A 23,417-nucleotide genomic window follows, 5' to 3' on the forward strand; every position below is an offset into this window, starting at 1 on the left:
AAATAGAAAGCAGTTATTTTAAATGCTGTATTGGATCCCCTGAAATGCTGGATCAAATAAATGTAGGCTTAGAGAGAAGGGAATTCTTTAAAAACATTAAAAATCTTGCTGTCCAAAAACTTTTGACTGGTAATGTATATGGATCACTAATATAAATAGTTTACTTACCTTGAAATATTTCAGTTAATTGGCATGTGTATGTTTAATGTATGAGATTCCACTGTTGTAGTTTTCCCTTCACTGAAGAACCCAATGTCTAAAAATAAGTATAAACCACTGATCTATAATAGACATAGTATAATAGTCATTATATATAGATCAGTGGTATAAACACATTTAGTACACATTTAAAAAAAAAAACATGCAAATCTGTCATAGCTTTATATGAGAAATGTCTGTAAGTAGAGGCGATTCTAATATATGCATAACAATATTCAATGTAAATAAACCATAAAAACAAATTTAGTGTTATTACAATTAGTGCTCCAAACAACTGACGCTTGCCCTGTTTTGACCAGCAGGCGTCGCCGTTGTGTCACGAACGATTGGAAGCAGTGAATCATTTTGCGAAGCAATTCGTTTAATTGATTCGAAACTTTGAAAAGCTTCGTTTCTCCCATCACGTCTTTCTTTTGGGAAAATGTGATTATTTTTAGACTTTTCTAACAGAGAATTAACTGAATTTGAGCGCATCTCCCTGAGCTGCCGCTGAGCTAACGTTACATACTGGACCGAAGCTGAATGGTCCGTGCGGCGCGGTTCAAATCAACACCAATGTCTCATTTAGCATTAGCCATTTCCCATTTAAAGTTAAATGTGATAATCATTAGTACGACCAAACAAACTGTAGTCAGAAACCGTACGTCTAGAACCCTTCATCAGCTGTAAAATAATACTAAACCTGTAGTAATGGTAGACGGTGATTTCAGTAACATAAGTAACGTTAGTCCTATATACATTTCACCATACATTATTAACTTTAGGTTACTGTAATACATCTCTAAACAGTTACAACTTTCTGCTAAGTTTAATTTACTTTATTACTGCTAGCGGCCTAACTGGGACAGCTAAGGTAACGTTAACGTTAAGTTATTCGTTTACAATGGAGCTCATTCTCTGCAGTAACGTTACAATACACTCTAAAGGAAACTACAACTTCGTTAAAAAACAAACATACAACAACAACAGTTCAATTTTGAAGTGCATTTCACGTTCTTCGTATAAGTATAATGTTATAAGAGTTATCAAAACCCTATTACTCACCTCATACTGATGCAGCAGCAGCTTCTTCTGTTGTCAGTCACCGTCGTCCGTTAAAATTTGAACTGTCGCCGCGGGAACCAATTAAACCCAACGCTGGGTTATTATTAAAAACAACCCAACGATGTTTAAAAAATAACCCAACGTTTTAGAAAATAACCCAACACAGTGACCCAATATGTGTAACCCATCTATTGGGTTAAAAAAATAACCCAGCTATTTTTACTGTGTGTCTATGTCTATCCATCTATCTATCTATATATCGTCTGTCTTTCTATCTATCTATTTATTTATCTATCTATCTATCTATCTATCTATCTATCTATCTATCTATCGTCCGTCTGTCTGTCCGTCCGTCTGTCTGTCCGTCCATCCGTCCGTATCTATCTATCTATCTATCTATCTATCTATCTATCTATCTATCTATCTATCTGTCTGTCTGTCTGTCTGTCTGTCTGTCCGTCTGTCCATACTGTACATGTTTACCCACCCGATAAACTGTGATTGTTCACTTTATATGTCAGTCAGATGTCTCTCTCCTGTCTAAGCGGGTGGTTTACTCCAGGATAAGCCGCAGTAAGACCCATTGATTGGCTTTAGGAGACTAGTATGTTCCTAACATGGTCCAGGAGTTACGCCACAACCAGTAAAGAGGTTTTAAAAACAATTGTTTTATTTCCTGGGAGCTTTCTGTTTAATGTGACCATCTGAGAGTCTACAAAACCAGCTGCAACTGGTTTTTAGAACAAAATCTTTTTGGGAGCAGAAAAAAAATCATTTTGAGAGCAACTGTACCTGATTTGCAAGTGCTGCTCTTATAGTGAAATGACTGAAAGCGGCTGTCAGAGGTGTAATTGCATTCTAAGTGTAAAACCCAAGCACATTGGATTACACGGCAGTATGTAGCAAAGCTAATTGAGTTTTGGTCCTGCTGGCACATGTGTGCTGGAAACATTTACCCAACATTACCACCCATTAGGCTCCACACAGCCCAGAGTCTGGCAGCAGAGTGGCAGAGGATTGCAATGCCTTCCTACAAGGGTGGATTTATTTGCTCTGAAGCCCAGGAGCAAGAAATCGCCTCTAGCTTTTGCTGCACTATGCAAATATACTACATTAATTATCCACATGTGCAAGTGACAGGAGAAAACTTCTAGGGGAATATAAAGGTCATAAATGAAAACACAACATAATCTTTGTAGTACCTCACTATCAGGCTCAAGTGTGTTTATTCAGTATTTTGACTGTAGTGTATGGCTATATCTCCATATATGACGTTTTACCATATTTAAATCCATTTTGCAGATTCTCCACCTTCAGATTTCATCTCAGCCTGTTCATTCAATGATGCTGGCAGCCATTATATATGGAATACATTTGGGACAATATGAACTCCATGTAATGGGGGAAGGCTCAGATGTACGTGCTACTGCAAGTAATGGACAATGAAATATCTGATACTACAAGATGATGGTGTACATTACCAACAAAGTGAGATATATTACAACCTATTGATTTTACTCTGAGCTATTATGTTGCATGTGTTTCAGAATCAAATATTTACACACGATATGTAAGGTCACTATCATATCTTATGTCACATACAAAAAGTACACTAGAAGTACCAGAGTGTTATCAGTGTTGCCATTGTTAGCTAAAACGAAACTGAAACTATGGAAAGTTGTTTATGTTCATTAAAATACAACTAAAATAAAATAAAACATTAGATTTAAAACTCTTACATTTTTTAAAAAATGAAAATAAGAAATGTTGCCTTGGAACCTAACTAAAAAAAAATAGATTTAATTGCACTAAAAATAAAACTGAAATAAAAATAAATTAAAAGTAAAATTTAATTTTATAGTTTATATTTTAGAATTGATAAACATAAGAAAAGTACCTTAATAAACTTACTAAAACTTTCACTGAAATATTAAAATCAAAGTTGATTAAATGTATTATTCAATACTATAAAAGTATATAAATAACAATGGGTAATATCAGATTTAGTGGTACTTTGGTATTCAGTGTATTACATCTGTGTGCAAAGTCCAAAAGTCTGAGACAATTATATTATACATATATATTTTAACTACAGATAGATAGATATCATACTTTTGAATGTCAAAAATTACTATTTTTATTATTTCTTTAAATATAAGTTAATACCATATTTACTATAATATTATATTACATTATATATTATATTATATTATATTATATTATGTAATATACGTTTTGAATTGTGAAAATAACAATTTTTTTTTTCTTAGTAAATATATAACAACATTTTAATATAATGTAATATAATATAATATAATATACAATTATTATTTCTTTCTAGGTCACTAAGTGAATAGAATAGAATAAGTTTTGAAAATGACATATATATATATATACTATAATAATGATGTAACAATCTCAGACTTTTTGACCCTACTGTTCTATAGTAGTAATACCACAATACTGTAAGCGCTGGCTTGATTATTTGATGCATCACAATTAACGGTATCCTTTTCCAAATGTTTTCTTTCACTCCTGCATTATCTTTGACTCTCTTTGTGTTCCTGCAGCAGGCAGCATTGTTTCTCTCGGTCTCACTCTCTACGTCTCTGTCTCTCGCTCTCTCTCTCGCTCTCTTTGGCAGGCTGCTGTGTGCCGTGCACAGGCGCAGGCCGGCTCTGTGGGGAGGCTGATCTAGTTATATAACAGTCGGTGCAGCCGTTGTCTGCTGGAAGACGAGCATGCAGGCATCCCTGTTACATAAGCCTGTTAGGATCATGTTGTCACACTGTGAAGCATTCACAATGCAGTGTCCTTGCTACTGTGCTTCCCTCTCTCTCTCTCACTCTTGGGAAAGAAAACCCAACAAAGGGTGGTCCAATGCAGTTCAAAGAGCGTGAACTGTGCAATCACGGTTCAGCCAATCAAAGCGGACCTCTCTGCATGGCCTAAACCCCCCACCCACGCGGTCGTCACGCACCTCACAGCCACACGCCCAGTCAGGTGTCCTGTTTGACTCAGGCGAGGACGGTGGCTGTCATGACGATGGAGTCAGCAGCCCTCTCGTTCTCCGCAGGGAGTCTGAACGACAGTGGCATCCAGTGACAGGATCAGGCAGCTGCGGGCTATGACTCATCACCTGAATGCCAGGTGAACTTTAGCGGACACCCAAGTGGTCAGAGTCTCCAGGAGTCCGTCTAAGCCTTCTAAATACACAGCATTGACCCCACTGAGTTGGTGTGAGTCTCACCTTATCTCTTTGCTAATTTTAGAGCCAGCACGTTGACCTATTCAACAGAAAGACATTCAGTCCGACATTATTGTGACATCACTGCACATTATGGCATTATGGGAAAACGAACAATAACATGCTGGTTTTGTCACGCAATGTCAGTCTAATTGACCCTGCTGTGACCTTCTTACGCAGTCAAGTTTTACTATTTTTGTTCAGTTCCTTAAGCAATGCTACTGTGCTTTCTTGAAAGTAATTTGAGTCTTGTGAAGTAAATATTTAAAAAAAAAAAAAGGCACAATAACAGTTTGGAGTCCCAGCAGCTGTTGACTAAAATTATCAAAAAATGTTTTTGATTAAAAAAAAAAATTGTTACTTAAAATAAAATAAAATATTAGGCCAAAAAAAGGTAAATGGAAAAAGGTAACTTACTTTGGTAACATACTAAAATTACTCAAATATATTATAATAATATAATATAATATTACATATATATACTTAAATAAAAATATAAATAAAATAAAATAAAATATTAGTCCAAAAAAGGTCAAATAAATAAATAAATAAAAACACAGTAACAGTCTGGGAGTCCCAGCAGCCATTTAGTTGAAACTAAAATGAAACTAAAACTATCAAAAATAATTTTTGTTAAATTAAATACAGCAGAAATAAAAATATAAATACTTGACAAAAAAATAAAAAATAGGTAACTTGCCTTGGTAATGTATTAAAATGACTAAAATCAAAATATAACATAACGATGGGGTGTTTGAAATTGAGATTATTATTTATTTCTAGTTTACTAACCAAATATAACATAACATAACACAACATAACACAACATAACATAACATATCATATTGGGGATTTAGAAAATTATTATTATTATTACGCACTGAAGTTTCAACACTGTTGTGCTTCCTTAAAAGTAATTTGACTCTTGTGAATTAAAAAAAAAAAGAAATCACAGTAACAGTTTAGAATCCCAGCAGCCATTTATGTTACTAAAATTAAAACTTAAAAAATAATTTTGTTAATTAAAATGAAGCTGAAATAATATATATATATATATACATATATATACATATATATAAAATATAAAAATAATATAATATAATATATAATGATGGTACATGACTGGTATATAGTGGAGTCCAAAAGTCTGTGACCACATTAAAAGTCTGCTATTCAAAACCTAACCTTTGAAAATTATTATTATTCTTACACACTCAGGTTTTTCTAGTTTTTGCTCAGTTCCTCATGCACCACTATTGTGCTTCCTTGAAAGTAATTTGACTCTTGTGAAATAAATATAAAAAAGCATAATAACAGGTTTGAGGCCCAGCAGGCGTAGAGTTTGGAAAGCTATATTTATGCCCAGTAATTAAACTGTCCTTGGGGTATCGACCCAGCACTGTATTTGCATCCGTTAAACAAAGCATTCCTTTGTCAACCGTTTGTCATATGGTAGTCACGGTGACTGTGTTTAGATTCATACAGTGTTGTGAATACTATAGTATATTCAGAGACAGAACAGATACTCAAGCTTCATTGTGTTTCGTTCAACTCAGCTTACACTGGGAATTTTTAAAGGCTGTGTTAAAAGGTCAACAAGGAAGTCATCTGACTGGAAATATAAATCCAACAGGGAAAATAAAACGACAACTAATTCCCAACAGGTATGGTGTGGCTTTACGCTTTTTAGCACTTCTTTATTGGAAATTGAAATACAAAGGGCTTGTGGAATGTTTTTCTACTCTTCGGGAAAAACCACAATTTCCTAGGAGTTTAGTAATGCTCTGGTTTACTTTACCTCCATGCCCCTGGGAAAGGGTTAAATGAATTAAAGTCCACGCTGATGGTTAACCCCACTAATAGTCCCCATGTGGGCCATGCTACCATTAGTGCAGCTGAGAAGCTTCAGTCCTACTAAAGAGTACAACTGAGTCAGGGAATTGTGGGAATTGTGCTGACATAAGCAACCCTGTACGCATCCCCCAGATGAGCCTGCTCGTGAAACACTTGCTCTAGATTTGTTTAGGCATTTTTACCCTAATATTCCTTAAAATATGTGACTTTGGTTATGATTACAGTTACTAATATCAGTTTAACTGATATTCCACAAGCAATTAGAAATAATACAAATTATATGTACCCATATGTACTCATCCTCACAGACATATACATATATTGTATTATATACAGTTGAAGTCGAAAGTTTACATACACCTTGCAGAATCTGCAAAATGTTAATTATTTTACAAAATAAGAGGGATTATAAAAGGTTCAAATGCCCACTGATGCTTCAGAAGGAAACACGATATATTAAAAGCCGGGGGTGAAAACTTTTGACTTTGAAGATCAGGGTAAATTTAACTTTTGTCTTCTGGGAAACATGTAAGTGTCTTCTTTAGCTTCTGAAGGGCAGTACTAAATGAACAAAATATTATATGTACATGTACACATCTTCATTGTGTTCAAAAGTTTTCACCCCCAGGCTTTTAATGCTTTATGTTTCCTTCTTAAGCATCAGTGAGTGTTTGAACCGTCTGTAATAGTTGCATACAAGTCCCTCAGTGTAGAAAGATGGATCTCAGAATCATACAGTCATTGTTAGAAAGGGTTCGAATACACAAAAATGCTGAAAAACCAAAGAAATTGTGAGACCTGAAGGATTTTTCTAAAGAACAGCAGGCAGTTTAACTGTTCAGGACAAACAAGGGACTCATAAACAACTAAAAGAAAACAGCTGTGGATCATGTAGTATGTATGTGTATACATGTGTATGTGTATGTAAACTTTTCAATGGGGTCATTTTTATAAATTCATCTATTATTTTCTCTGGACTATATGTAAATGTCTTTAATGTGAAATTTCTTATTCAGGTCAGTTCTAAATAAAAACAACATGCGAGGTGTATGTGAACTTTTGACTTTAGCTGTATATGGTACTCACACTGATTTTACCATATCATCACTCATATTTAATCATCCTCATATTGACTTTGGGTTGTTACAAACCCATATGATGAAGATATCATCATACACTTACTGCTTTTATTTACATTTTTTGTAAACACAACACTGCAGAAAGAAATTAATACAGGTTAAGAATAACATAAATGATGACCGAATTTTAATTTGGGGTAAACTGCCGCTTTAAAACAATATACACAAAAAAATACATTTGAGAAAAAGGCGTGACGCAGGAATATTGATTGCTAATAATATCAACACACAACAACTTTCGCAGGGTCCCCTTGAAATGAAGAATACCGGGACAAGGAATTTTTGGAATGTTCCATGACGTCACCTCGCAGTAGCTGACAGCGAGGAGGGAGCTAAAAAATTAAGGTACTTTCTTCGGCCAATGGGCGTCGTGGAAATATACTACCTCATGATTATTAATCACCCCTAGAACGGCGAAAGCATGGGAGGGGGCGGGGCCCCCGGGGCGTCGCGTGCAGGGTGGTGCGGTGTGAACTGTTTGCGTTGCGCGACAGTGTGGCTGTTGTTGTTGCGCTGATCAGCTGAACGCATGATTGCGCTTCCAGTTTGACAAGCAGGAGGGGAAGCCCTGTTGGCTCGCGAGCGTCCAAATAACGCCGAGAGAGGCGTCAGCAGCGATTCCGTTTGACAAGCGATGGGATGCGGACCACGGCACGCTGCCCTGGAGAGTAAATGGCTACAGCAACGCCAACAGCTGTGTCAGGTATGGTCTAGCGTGGAAATGTTTTGTGTTTCTACATATACGGCTTAGTCGATAAACGAGATTGATTTTGGTGAATTAGTGGGCGTTTTTAGTAAGTATTTTCTTTGATGTCTTGATTAGGCAGGGATAACATTCTGCGAAGTCTGTTAGTAAAACTTAAACGTGGCGTTTTGCAGGAATGAATGTTTTAAGTGAAATTCGTGGAAGCTATTACACTTTTCACACATTAAATATAAAGATTGACTTCCTGTAAACAATGCGGCACAATATGAGTCAAATCAGCTGTCTGGATTGTTCAAACAAGTTTAGAAATGTAGCGCTAGCACACATTTTCAGCCCATGGTTTTGTCCCGACGGTCAGCCAAGAATAACGTTTTGCTACATTAGAGTAACATGGCAAACCACACACCGCAGGAATCTGACGCTCTTTCCTAATTCTTGGAAATGACAGAACACAGACGGAGTCCCCTGTGTGTGGGGTATAAGGGAGCACTGGACGGTTTGCTCATAGAGGAATGATACTTAAAGGGGTAGTTCACGCTGAAAACTGAAAATTATGTAATTATTAACTCGCCTGACTTTCTTCCGCGGAGCACAAAGCGAAATGTTAAGCGGGATGTTAGGGACTGACAGCCTCACTCACCATCCACTTCCACTGCATCTTTCTTCTGTACAGTGAAAGTGAGGCTGTCATTGTTCATAACATTTCATTAAATAAAGTCACACACGGTTGAAACTACATTTTAAAGTTCAGGTTTCCGTTTTTTTTCAGTTCAAAAATCTCAGGAAAATAGTAAATTGAACACGATTTGTGAACGAATTGATCAGTTTGATATGAGAACTGTATGAACCTTCTCAATGAAAAAAACAATCCATTCACTAACACAGTTCTCTAGTTCAGTCATACATTTTTTATGATTTTTGACTTGAAAATGCTTGCATTACTTGTATAACACTTAGACGAATAGTCCAAGTGAAAGTTTATTCCCACTTATGTCATTCCTTGTATGCTTTTAACAACTTGTATGCTTTTAAATTGGCACTGAAACTGACCCTGTTTATTTTCTAATTGCATGTATAAATCTTATTGTGGACAATTAAACTATGTATGTTTAATTTTTAAAAACCTTTGACATTATAATAGAGGGTTTGCCCTTACATCACGGTTTGGTCAGTTACTTGGATGCATGGCCATACTGGCGATACTCAGATGTAAACAACAGCATGGATTGCACGCTTAATGTACTAGTGAATATGTTGTTCTGCTGCCTACACCAAGGAAAAACGTGTGGAAGCTGTTAAATCATATAGAGAAGGATGTAGTAAGCAGGAAAGGGTGCAATAGTTTGACAGACTAGTTTGGTAATAGGTGGAAAAGATATGTATGAGCAGTATCAATTAAGATGTTAGCCTAATATTTCACCTACCTGACTGGAAATGATAAGAACAAACACAAATATTGTCAAGATTCTCACGCGGAAATCCTGGTTCAGTTTAGCCAACCACGAACACCTTTTGTTCCTCGGACAGTTTTTTGCACTCTTCTCCTTGATTTGTTATAACTTTTGGCAGTCTATAGTACTCCAAATGTTTTTCCCAGTACGACTGATTAGTATAGCCGATTGATGACACGTCATCTATTTTATAAAAATGGCATAATAGGACCTTCCGGCGAAAACAGCATACTTTTCTTTGTTGACATATGCAGGACTTATCCAATCATTTTGTCTGTTTAAACCCCGCCCCTTCCAGCTCACATTTATCTGCCTCCACTTTTGAGTGCAATGCCTACTTTTCAAAATCCAGTCCACAACTAAGTACTTGCCATACATTTTTCTTTTTGTATAATCCATTTCACTCGGACGTACTGTATGCTACTTCTGTTTTATTGTGACTTTAACATCAACATTGGTTTAAAAACAGTATGTTCCAGATGCACTGTTCTTGATCTCAGCGACTATATGTTTGATTCAGACTGGTTTTGTTTGGAGTTGATGCTCTAATATGATGCAAACAGTACCGTTATATCAAGTAACATGAAAAACTTGGCTTCGTTTGCCTCAGACACAGTTGGCTAGCGCTAGTTTCTTTTAATGCAGTGTGTGGTGTTGAGGAGGGAGAGCCTAATGATATTATTTTTGAGTGTATCAGCACAAAGCGAAGAACTCGGCGATTGAGACGTGTTATTGCTTGAACTAGGCAGGGAACAGCGTTGAGCAGAATCTGAAGGGAGGAATGGTGTAAGCCTCTTTCCTTTTTATTTACCACATTGTCACAATTGTTTGAATATATCATAAGCAACACTTGTAAAGAGGGACAGTTTGTTTTTCTGATACTCAGGAAAAATGTTTGCTTTTAGCCTGCTAATTTGGAGTTACACTGCAGACTGCATTAAAGAGTCTATCTTTTTTTTAAGCTTTAATCTTCTTTAAATGGACAAGAGACTAAATTACTCATTGTCTCTGTATGGCACTATATGCAGTGCATTAAGTTAGACCACTTTTCATTTTCATTATGAATACTTCATTGCAATTTGGAATATTTTTAAGTGATTTTCTTTTGGCTACAGTGACTGAATTCAATGTGGGGCTTGCTGATGTGAGCAAACTTTCAGGTGCGATATAAGCGAATGACATTATACTTCCACAATTTATTAATTTTTTCCCCACATAGAAAAGAAAGTAATATAATTTTGGAATGATATGAATATAAGTAATTAATGACAGAATATTAATATTTCGTTGAACTGTCCCTTTAATAATTCTCATAGATGGGCCTATTATGTTGAAGTAAACTTTATATCTAAAAAAGTCTAATTGCGTATCTTTCTTCTAATGGTTTCATTAGAAAAGAGCGTGGCAAGGTCAAAAAAACATTTGTAACTTTCGTAGTCAAACTCTCTTGAAATCCACGGAGGTTGCCGAGGTTAACGGCTGTGTGTCGCCAGTAAGTGTGGGAGAATCTTTAATGACCGTTGCTTACCTCGTTAGGCAGGACACCGCAGCACCTGTGGTGAGCTCTAACCGTCAGACTAATGAGCTGTTGGCTGAATTTCGTCTTGAAGTTTTCCCAGGCTTTAACTGCTCCATTTACATTTCTTTCACATGTAAAATGGAGGACATGAAAGATTTGTCTCAGTAAAACAATGGCATTGAAATTCACACTGTGAAGAAAAATAATAACGTTCTCTGCTGATGTTAATGTCCTTTGTTTCATGCCAGCGTGCCACGCGGGCACCATCAGTGGCGGACGGCATGAAGTGTTGTAGATCTGAGGAAGAGCTCACTGGCCATTATCACAGTATGTGCCTAGTGCCTTGTCCTTATCAGCCCTCATGGCATCTCTTTTCTCCTTTTCACCTTATCCTCAAACATATTCACAAACATAAACTCACCGGTTGGACATCAAGTTCATCACTTGCTTCTCCCCCTGCCCACACTCTTTTAGCAAGGTGCGTTCTTTAAAACATAGAACAAGCTTTCTCTACCTGAGATGTGCTGCAGTAAAGATACTTGGTACATTTAAAATGTGGCTTGAATGCAGAGACAAATTTCTCAATATAACTTAGCTGGCCAGAAAAAATCTATTCTGATTTTGACATTGATTATTTAAAGTCACCATGAAATCAAAAATGACAGTTGTATTTATTATAAATGATTTATTTGTGCACGTCATTATTTATTTATTTATTTTTTTTTAATTAATTTGCAGTTGTAATTTTTACTCAAAAATATTAACCTCCCCTCCCTCTCTCAAAGACATCTCTTCTTTTCATGACATAAGACTCGAATGTTGGACTATGTTGACTGTCTAGTGACCAGGCTTTTAGCCAATCAAATTCCAGGTGATCTGACCAATCATAACTCTGAATCCGGCATTTTGTTCAGCAAACAAAACCAGACAGGAAAGTCAGATTAACGCCAATAGAGTCAAACTTGAAAATGGTGTATTGATGTCTTTTCGCAGTTGAGACAACATACCATCTGTTGGTCATTCATGTGCATTTCATGTTATAACCAGCAGGAAGAGATCAATTCACATTTGAATCGCTAGAACTGAGGCGCTATATCCATCCGTCGCATTAAAAACCTGCACAAGTGATATTTATTATTTGAATTTCTTTAAAAAATGACAAAATTTAAAAGCTGAGACTATAATACCAAAAGTAACCCGCTCTGTTAATTCTGTCAGTGCGTTGTCAGTGTCGTCTTTGCGCTGCGATTAATTTTTTACTACGTCATGTGTGGCATGAGAACACAATTGCCTCAGTTCAAGCAGCACATGAACAGATCATCTCTTTGTCTTTACTACTAGTTATAGCATGAAATAAACATGAATGAACATTATAATTATGTTGTCTCAACCATGGAAAGACAACAATACATCATAGTCCACTGATGTTATTTTAAGGCCCTGTACCAAGTGGAACACTTCATATGCACTTGCGGTCTTACGGACTTACAATGGCTGCTGCGAAAAATGTCGGAAGATTTGATATAAACCATGAGGAGACTGTTTTTCCTTTGCTTAGGTAAGGAAACTTTGCTTCCTTTGCTCCTGTAAACAAATGTTGGTTTTCACTTGTGCATACACAACGCCGACGTCGTCCACCCGGAGCTGCTTCCATGTACGAGCAGTTGCTGCAAGCTAGATTATTACATTTTAGATATGAATATTTTTCTTACAAAAACGCATCGATTCACTACAGGAGGCCTTTATTCACCCCTCGGAGCCACGTGAGGCACTATTTATTATGGATGAATGCACTTTATTGGACTTTTTATGGACTGATGAAGAGAAATACAATACATTGCCATGATAGAGCTTGGAAATGCCTTTTTTTTTTTTTTTTTTTTTTTTTTGAGTATTACTCCGATTGCATTTATCTGAAAGAAGGAAGTCACATACACCTAGGATGCCTGGAGGATGAGTAAATAATTGGCTAATTTTCATTTTTGGGTGAACTAACCCTATAAGTCCAGCGGTATTTAAACTTTTTGATGCTTTATTAAGTTAACAGCAGTGTTATTTTAGTATAATTGACATACTAGTTTTTCTTAATATTTTAAATTACACACTATTCCATTTGTTTATATATGTTTTTATTCATTTTTGTTTTTAGATTTAGTAATTTTAGAACTTTAAAAGTTAAGGTCAGTGAATATGAGAAATGTTGCATTGGCAACTAGCTAAAATATAGTAAGTTATTTAGTAGTATTAATAATAATATCCCTGGTGAACAGGGTTTCTTACTGTTAAAAACTAGCGCTGTACATAATATTGCAGTTAATGGATTGTGTTCATGTCATGATTTTTGACCAGTATTTACAAAGAATGATACTGTAACATTATCAAATTTGGTCAGTGTGAATGGAACTTTAAGACATTTTAACTTATTTAAATGCTTTTTGTATTGCAGCAGACAGTAGAAGTTATAATCTGTAATTTTTAAGGGATAGTTAATAAGTCATTACATTTTTATAGAAGTGAATATTGAAAATTGTGAATTCTTGATGGAATTTGGCTAAACTGAAAAAATGTAATTCCACAGTAGCCCCTCCAAATATGGACTCTGGATGGTTAATATACAAACTGCTGGGTGGGTCGCAACAGTTTATATTTTGTTTAGAAATGAGCCAAATATCTGAAATGTAGGAAAGTGTTCTTTAGGGACACCATATCAGCAGCGCAGTAGCAAAACAGAATCATCATCCTGTCAGGTATGTTATTGCAGAAAGATAAGAACTTAGCTGTTATCTTAAACAACCCAAACTGATTAAATGCCCAGTCATCGCACCACACCATTCCCTACTGAGGGTCCTCCAGTGACATACGGCGGCCTGCGAAGAGAGGAGAAATGAATGGGAATGTCTGAAAAGGGCAGCAGGTGCTATAATTCCACAGTGAATGAGCCTGATGTCCCTCATCGCCCATCAGTCAGGGTCTCACACGTTGTTTGCCATGCCACGGGGAAAAATGACACCTGAACGCCTACTCCCTGCTCTTTGATTTACTGCCCGATGAGTAGCAAAGCTCTGGGAGATCCACTGATCACCCGGCTTTCTTTTTCTTTTTTTTTTCACCTTTCACATCCACCGGTGCTGAGCATTTTGCTCTTGTTTTCAGGAGCAGGAAATGACAACCTTCTGTTTTTCGCCTTCAAAAGAATGTGATGCCTCTGGTGTAGTAATGTAATAGCAAGAGAACAGGAGGTGATTGTCACCATCATCTCTAGTCTGGCACCTTCCTCATATTGGCATCCTGTTTATGAAAGCATTCCTGCTGCCGATGCTGGAGAAGCACATAAACAGGCTCAAAAATCTGAGAATTTTTTTTTTTTTTTTTTTTAAAGAAAAATTAAATTTGAATTTTGCAATATTAGTTTATGTTTTAGTAATTTTATGTGATATATATATATATATTTTTTTTTCCCTATTTATTTCCATTTTTTTTAATTTCAGTTTTTGTTTTAGTAATTTTAGTGTTTCATCTTTCAGTTAAAGGAGAAGTCCACTTCCAGAACAAAAATTTACAGATAATTTATTCACCCCCTTGTCATCCAAGATGTTCATTTTTCTTTCTTCAGTCGTAAAGAAATTGTGTTTTTTGAGTTCAAACTTGGGGCACCATAGAAGTCCACTATATGGAAAAAAATCCTGAAATGTTTTCTTCAAAAAACATAATTTCTTTAAGACTGAAGAAAGAAAGACATGAATATCTTCGATGACAAGGGGGTGAGTACATTAAAAATTATTTTTAATAGTTTTAGTTTTAGTTAACAATGACACTGGCTTCCATTGAAGATGATAATATAATTGTATATGTAATGTAGTACAACTTGCAATGAATTTGCCATATTTAACATCTAATTTATGGTAAATGAGAAAATATCACAAAATATTTTGTACAGCTTTTTTCGGTTAATAAAAATATATATTTTTAATAGTTTTAGTATAGTTAACTATGAAGTACAAGATGATAATATAAGTTGATAACATAATAATATTGTAATAGAAAATAATACCTTTGGACTTTGGATCCCTACTATAGTCGCATGTTGTGTTTCGCATGCATCACCAGTTGTCTTTTTCTGTTGCCTGTATGAATTCAGTATACTTTTGCTCAGTCTACCCCAATAGCTGCTATTTATGCACAATTACGGCACACTTTCGCTGTGAATAAGCACTGTGCCCACAGCTGCAATGGGTTAATCATTAGTCCTTCCACAACAGTTCCACATACCAGTTTGGGTACCGTCACATACTTTACTACCCACATTCCAGCCACGCTCTCTGCATCGTACTTTCAGAAGTCAATGGCCGTAGCTTCACGTTGCATAACATTCAAGAGATTTTGTGATGATATTCAGGATTTTAGACTGTTTGAAAGCATAATTTCAGTTTGCAGTTTTTAGATTGTGTTGGATGTTTTTCTCTTTTTGGTTCAGTGTTGATAAATACACAAAGGCTTTTATTGATCTTCCATTTTGGTCAGTATTTTTTGATTGTGCATTTAGGCTAACACTACTGTAAAATTTCCAACAATAATGTTAAATGTTCATATAAGTATAGTAGATTATTGTTCAGACAAAGCAAACAGAAGCGATTCATTTTCAGTATCGAACAAGGGCGACCATTGGCGATGCAGTGTAGGCATGCCAACCAATGTGTACAAAGTTTTGAAAAGTTTAACTTTATGCAAATGATAAACAATACTTTTGGAGTGCAGTTCAGCGAGTTTGCTTTATGCCTTGAAAATGGCTTATGACTTTAAATTGCATCATTCTGTTGACAAACCCTTTAGTCGTATCATTTAGCCGCGTCTTACTGTGCAAAATTTGGGTCAGGTGTTTGTGTTTGCGCTGTGCAGTTGTGTTGAACATCGTCTGGCATGATCCCAAGGGACTGTTGGCTACCACTGCTGATGAGGATTGCATTTCCTTGTCTGGTACTGGCAAGGCTGGCCAGCCCCCGTAATGCAAATAACTATGGGCATGGCCAATGCTAATGACAGCCCAAACAATAACATATCATTGCTTTCCATATTATGTGTCGCATGTTTATTAAAACAGGGAGACGCAGATCAGGAATTATAGCTTGGGAGTTAATGAAGTAGGAGCAATAATTCCTCACTCTTCCCTCAGGTCCCTTGTTCTTTTTATTACTGATGGTTTTTATTGGTGTTCTTGTAAAGGTTCGGATTTTGTCCTGCACAGTTTCAAGACATCAAATGGCTCCCATTTGTCAGAGGCTGTTCTAGGCCACACCAGAATAAATACTCCTATTGGCAGAAGTAGAATCATCAGTTTCTGCAGTGTAGTGATGACCAACCAAGCTGTAACAACTTAATATTAAAGAAATAGTGCCAAAAATGAGAAATGAGCAAGCATCGCTTGCTCACCAGTGAATCCTCTGCAGTGAATGGGTGCTGGCAGAATGAGAGTGCAAACAGCTGATCAAAGCATCACAAGTAATCCGCACTACCCCAGTCAAATAATTAATGTCTTGTGAAGCGAAAATCAGCGTGTTTGTAAATTTTCAGTCAAATTTCTGATTTTGAAGCTATGGAGGTTCTTTTGGAGTTTGTGGAGCTACTTTTATGTTCTATTCTGTATTTTACATTGCATTTACAGTGACATGCGAAAGGAACCACTTGCAGAATCTGTGATGTCAATAATTTTACAGGGGCAGCTGTGGCCTAATGGTTAGGGAGTTAGGCTTGTAATCGAAAGGTTGCGGGTTCGAATCCCAGTGAATACTCTCTTCACCCTCAATACCACGATTCAGGTGAGTCCCTTGAGCAAGGCAACTGCTCCCTGGGCGCCGCAGCGATAGCAATATGGCTGCCCACTGCTCTGGGTGTGTGTTCACTGTGTGTGTGTGTGTTTGTTCACTACTCACTACTGTGTGTGTGCACTTGGATGGGTTAAATGCAAAGCACAAATTCCAAAGTATGGGTCACCATACTTGGTCTCACGTCACATCCTTTCCTTCCTTTCCTTTCCTTTCCTTTCCTTTCCTTTCCTTTCCTTTCACAATAAGAGAGTAATAATAATTTAGTATTGTCCTGGGTGAGATATTTTACATAAAAGATGTTTACATATAGTCCCCCTTGGATAACCCTTGGTTCTTAATACTGTGTGTGGTTACCTGGATGATCTACGACTGTTTTTTTGTTTTGATGGTTGTTCATGAGTCCCTTGTTTGTTCTGAACAGTTAAACTGAGCACTGTTCTTCAGAAAATCATGTCCTGCAGAATGTTCAGTTTTTCAGCATCTTTTGCATATTTGAACCCTTTCCAGCAGTGACTGTATGATTTTGAGATCCATCTCTTCACACTGAGGACAATTGGGGCACTCAAACACAACTATTAAGGTTCAAACATTCACTGATGCACCAGAAGGAAGCATGATGCATTAAGAGCCAGGGAGTGAAAACTTTTTTAATTTAAAGATCAAGAGAAATTGTACTTATTTTGTCTTATGGTAAACATGCAAGTGTCTTCTGTTGCTTTCAAAGGGCAGTACTAAATAGGGGGACAAAATAAGAAAAATTTGGACATCTTCATCCTGTTCAAAAGTTTTCACCCCCCCGGCTCTTAATGCATTGTGTTTCCTTCTGGAGCATCAGTGAATGTTTGAATCTTTTTTAAAAGTTGTGTTTGAGTCCCTCATTTGTCCTCAGTGTAAAAAGATGGCTTTTAATATCATACAGTCACTGCTGGAAAGGGTTCAAATATGCAAAATATGCTGGAAAACTGAAGAATCTGCAGGACCTGCAGGATTTTTCTGAAAAACAGTGCTCAGTTTAACTGTTCAAAACAAACAAGGGACTCATGAACATCCATCACAAACCAAAAAAGCAGTTTTCAGTATCCAGTATCCAAAACAGTATCCAGGTAACCACACAAAGTATTAAGAACCAAGGGGTTTTTTTTCTCTTGTGGACTATATGTAAACATCTTTTATGTAAAAAGCATGCATTTTGTTTGATCTCTCTTATTTTGTTACAATTATTCACATTTTCTCAGATTTTGCAAGGGGTTCCCTAACTTTTGCATGCCACTGTATATTATAATAGGTGGCTAGTTCTTTTGCTCAGCTGACTCTTATGTAATCTGCATATAAATATTTCGGTCCAAGGACAGAGTTGAATCTAATAGGGCTGTTTTTGAATTGATGGACTTTGATCTCTTTTCCAGACTGGCTTTGATTACTGTCATAATATTACCCAAAAGTAACGTTTTGGTTATGTAGATTAGCCACAGCTGTGAGAGTCGCTGTAGTGCAAAGACATTTGTCTGATGGGCTTTTGTCCGATGTTTGTGGTTTACTTGCATAATTATTGATTGGTCTGAAATGGATCGTATTGAACGGGAGGAGAACACTCGGCTCACAGGTCTATGCTGTTGTTCTGTGATATTTTAAACTGTCTTATCTTGTTGCTCTTAGGGTCAAATGTATACAGTTTCCCAGAATCTGAGTGCTGACAACCAGGAGCGGCTCTTGACTTCAGCGTCATAGAGAAATAAGATTCTCTACCCCAAGGAAAGCCGATCCAAAATCTCTACTCTCGGCCTAAGACCTCTCCGCCTCTCGTCCTGAAAACATGTGTATCTGCATGTGTCTTCATGCTTGGCCTGGCCCAACTTTTTCCTTGAATATTGGAGAGATCTCTCTCTGTGTGTGTGTGTGTGTATATGTGTGAGTGAAAGAGCGCGAGACGCTTGACCACGGCTGAGCTCAGCGGTCAGAGACAGACACTCACTGTCTGTTTCTCTCTCACACACATTCCTCCTCCCTACATCCTTGCGCTCTTACTGGGGATCCAGTAAACTACGCATTTACTAAATCAACACAGTACACATTACGTTTACATGCACAGCTATAATCAGACTACAGCAGGTTTTGCGAGTAAATGCGAGTAAACATCGGTGTTGGCGAGTATATGTAACAGTGTCAGTCGAAATATAACAATTTTCTGTTTCCCTTATTTATTCTTCATAATCTGAGAATGTGGCGACACATACCTAAATGGTGCACCGAAGTATTGTTTGAAAGGCTGCACATTCAGCAGTACGCATACGCTGAGCCACTTCTCACAGCACACCAGTAATGCACGAAAACACACGCAATTATGTTAAAATGCATGGAGTTACCTCATAAACATATTCTTAAATGAGTTAAGTATTAAAGTAAGTAAAGAGTTTGGGGAAAATGGGATATGTGCCAGATCCGCTTCGTGTGCATCAGGTTTTAAAGAGACTGCGCAGCTTTTAAAGCGAAACCTAACCTGCTGAAGTCTGTCATTAATGTAAATCAAAGAACAAAAAAACCCAAAAAAAAACAAAAAAAGAGAAATCATCACTTGACTGCTCTTGTCGCTGATTAACTTTTGTAGCTTGAACAAAGATTAATCTGTATATGTGAAGATTGTTTTAAAATCAAATTAAAAGTTGTTATATTCCTAAAAGCCTTAAAATAAGAAATAATAGCTTTAAATTCTACTGTAATGTTGAATGGCTATAATTAATGGGTAAAATTGAGGGAAAATGCATTTAACAGAGAAACCAGTAGAACAAATTAAAAACATTGTAAATATGTTTAGTCATTGTAGTAGTAATAACTGCCTGTTTTTGCAAAAAAATGTTTACATTTTATCACGTTACCAGCCATTGGCAGGTGTCGCAAAAAGCCTGGTTGAAACAGTTTTCATTCAGACATTGATAGTAAACACCTTTGAACTATAATTGGTCAGTAGGGTTTACATAATAGGTAGGTGTGACTCATCTTTGACATTAAACATTTTTTCTCCATTCACTCCATCTAGGTCAGACGTGATTAAAAACATAAATGCCCTTGTAATTCTAATTGAAAGCAACAACTGACACCGTTTTTTGCATGTTTAAAGGAATAGCTCAGCCAGAAATGAAAATTCTCTCATTAATTACTCACTCTCATGTCGTTACAAACCCATAAGAACACAAATTAAGATATTTTTGATGAAATCCGAAAGCTTTCTGACCCTGCATGGACAGCAACGCAGCTACCATGTTAAAGGCCCAGAAAGGTAGTAAGGACATCCTTAAAATAGTTAATGTGACATCAGTGGTTCAACCTTAATTTCATACAGCTACGAGAATACTTTTGTGCGCAAAGAAATCAAAAATAATGACTTTTTTTTAACAGTTTCTTTTCTTCTGTGTCGATCTTTGGCACATGTTCACATGAGAACCAGAATGGAGACTGACATCGACGAGAAGAAATTGTTGAATGAAGTCATTATTAAAATTAAAGTTGATGTCACATGACTATTTTAACGATGTCCTTACTACCTTTCTGGGCCTTGAACATGACCGTTGCTTTGCTGTCTATGCAGGGTCAGAAAGCTCTCGGATTTCATCAAAAACATCTTAATTTGTGTTCTGAAGATAAACGAAGGCAGCTGCAGAGGTTTTTCTAACTACTTTTTAAGAGAAGCAAAGAATGGAAAAACTTTGCCAGTATCAAATAGTTAATGAATGAGCACGTATGAGCTAAGGAATATATAAAACTTGATTGACTGAATAATGCGTTCAGTTCAGTGGAAATCAGCGCACCGATCGGGCGCGGGCCTGGTGATCGGCCGTGTGACTGGAGCTGCTTCTTTTCTCTTTGCTCAGATGGAAGGAGGGGTTTAGGGGCTTTGGCTGGTAAATCCCCAGGCGCAGAGGGGATCAACAGCACCAGGCTGAGCTCCAGCAAAGCATCTCTGGCATCAGCTCTGTCATTAGCATGGGCCGCTTCAATTCCCTAAATCTCTGACGGGCCTCTTAGCGTGATCTAGTTGCGATATCCCGCACCTGTGATTCGGAGTTCTGCCTGCCTTTTAAGCCTCAAGGGGGTTTGAGTTTTGCTGTGTGCACAAGCATGGTACTGAGGAGGACAATGGTTAGGACTACAAAGTGGAGAACAAGTTGTACATTGTCTGAGGACATGATGTTTTTTCATTATTTGTTATATATACCGCACAGGTTGCTGGAGCATCTCGAGGCCGCCTTTACGTTTTTGTATCAGATGTCAGTCAGTGCTGGTTCTGGTTGCAGAGCTGCTGATGTTAAACTGCGTGTCTGAATCTATGTTGATGGTTACATAACCACACGTCCTACGAGTCGCTCGTCGCTGCAGCTGTCTGCCCAGCTGCCAGCAGTCAGAGATCTGCCAAACATCCTCGCGGTCCAACAGAAGCTGCCTATCGCACAGAAGCTGACTTTACACCTTCATTTGACAATCCAGTCTGTCACATCTCATGCCTTGTTTTAATGAATGATCAGCACAGAAACACTTATATGCTGTGTTAATGGAGTATTTTATTATTTAGTCATTTACTCAACCTCATATCATTCTAAATGTGACAAAAATTGTAGAATTGGTCTATACAACTTTGTATGCTATATTACAAGTATTTTAAAGTCATACAGATAGCTATGCATTAGAATAAGACTAATTTAAGTCTGTAAACTGTGACATTCGTTCTCACTCTTTTAAACGAGTTAAGAAATTTTTTTTTAATGAATCAATTATTGAATATTTAGGATGTTTTAAGTAATATTTTGAATTATCATTTGTAACCCTGGACCACAAGACAAGTCATAAGTAGCACAGGTATATTTGTAGCAATAACCAACAATACATTGTATGGGTCAAAATTATTGTTTTTTCTTTTATGCTAAAAATCATTAGGATATTAAGTAAAGATATTGTGTGAATTTCCTACCATAAACGTATCAAAATCTAATTTTGAATTAGTAATATGCATTGCTAAAAACTTCATTTGGACAACTTTAAAGGCGATTTTCTTAATATTTCGACTTTTTTTGCACCCTCAGATTCCAGATTTTCAAATAGTTGTGTCTTGGCCAAATATTGTCCTATCCCAACAAACCATACATCAATGAAAAGCTTATTTATTTAGCTTTTAGATGATGTATACATCTCAATTTCAAAAAATTGACACTTACGACTGGTTTTGTGGTCCTGGGTCACATTTGTTTTTATATTTTCATTTTTCACTTTAATTTTCATTTAATTTTTAGAATTTTGTTATTTTTATTTGTTTGCCTTTTAATGAAATGTCTAAATGGTTTTAATTTATTTATCAGTTTATTTAGATTTTCAGTTTTAATGTTTTTTAAATTATTAAGGCAACATTTTTAATTTTCTTGTTTAAGTTTTTCATTTTATTTATTTTATTTTAGCTTTATTTCAATTAACAGAATGTTTTGTTATAGTTTGTTAACGATAACAACAGTTCTTGGGAGGAAGTTTCTTTGCGAATATTTTACGACTTCAGAAGACTTGGAATAGTGCACAAGTCACATGGATAATTTTTATGGTACTTCTACTTTGCACCTTTTTGGAGCATGAAAGCTCGTGTCACCATTGGAATTGCTTTGGAAAAAAAAAACGTGACAATTTACATTCTTTAAAAATTCTAATTTCATGTTCCACAGCAAAACTATGACTTTTCAATTTTGGGATTGCCTGGAAGTAAAAGATGCAAAGGAAATAAAAATGTAAAAACTAGCTAGTGTTTTGTGATTTTGCACTCAAGCGTAATCATTTTGTTATGAATAATGGATTAGCATAATGTACTTTTGTTTGCGTCGTCCATCACATTGCCTGGTTACAGGAGCAACAAACTCGTGACTTGGGTTTGTCTGAGTATTTACACTAGTGTGCGCTTTAGTGTGTTTAAATATCAGGTATCAGTTTGTCTATATTGGTTTTGCCATTGTGCCCCAGCCCTCTGTAAACACAACTCAAGTAATGTGTGAAGTTAGACTGCGGTGTGAGGCCATTGAGCTTCCTCAAGTGAGAGCTACCTGCCTCTTGACAGAGTACAGTCTGTTCTCAGCTGTACTGTCTGAGGTTTTTTGTGTCGGTGAGCGAGAGAGAGTGAGAGAGGGCACATTTTCAGACTTGTCTGTGCCAACTCACACACGTGCCAGACTACAAGAATAACCTGATTTGGATTTAGACGATTGCCAAACAAAGCTAAACGCCAACAGATTTCTTAACTGTCTAGTTAGCATCCTTACATTTTTTCTGCTTTGGTAAATAGTTTGTTTAAAAAAAATTCTGATAAAGATACTGATAAACTTCGAAGCTGGTTTCTGAACAATACTTTTTCAATACAATTTTAACAAGATTACACATTACCTCAAAAAAAA

General features: G+C 36.5%; 1 protein-coding gene and 1 long non-coding RNA gene across 2 annotated transcripts in view; one reads left to right on the plus strand and one right to left on the minus strand.

Moving 5' to 3' along the window:
- LOC127178051 (uncharacterized) overlaps positions 1-1,610 on the minus strand; it is a 2,468-nt gene extending 858 nt beyond the window's left edge. Inside the window, exons 1-2 of the long non-coding RNA XR_007829289.1 lie at positions 1,264-1,610; positions 169-281 (exon numbers count right to left, since the gene is read on the minus strand). This is a non-coding gene — a long non-coding RNA (uncharacterized LOC127178051). The remainder of the gene's footprint in view (positions 1-168; positions 282-1,263) is intronic.
- A 6,325-nt stretch (positions 1,611-7,935) lies between these two features.
- The window catches only part of LOC127178207 (transcription factor HIVEP3), an 81,398-nt gene continuing 65,916 nt past the window's right edge, over positions 7,936-23,417 (plus strand). The window contains exon 1 of the mRNA XM_051130927.1: positions 7,936-8,206. The gene's annotated coding sequence lies outside the window, so the exon portion shown is untranslated. The remainder of the gene's footprint in view (positions 8,207-23,417) is intronic.

Source organism: Labeo rohita, chromosome 16 (assembly GCF_022985175.1).
Source record: "Labeo rohita strain BAU-BD-2019 chromosome 16, IGBB_LRoh.1.0, whole genome shotgun sequence".
Lineage (NCBI taxonomy): Eukaryota > Metazoa > Chordata > Actinopteri > Cypriniformes > Cyprinidae > Labeo > Labeo rohita.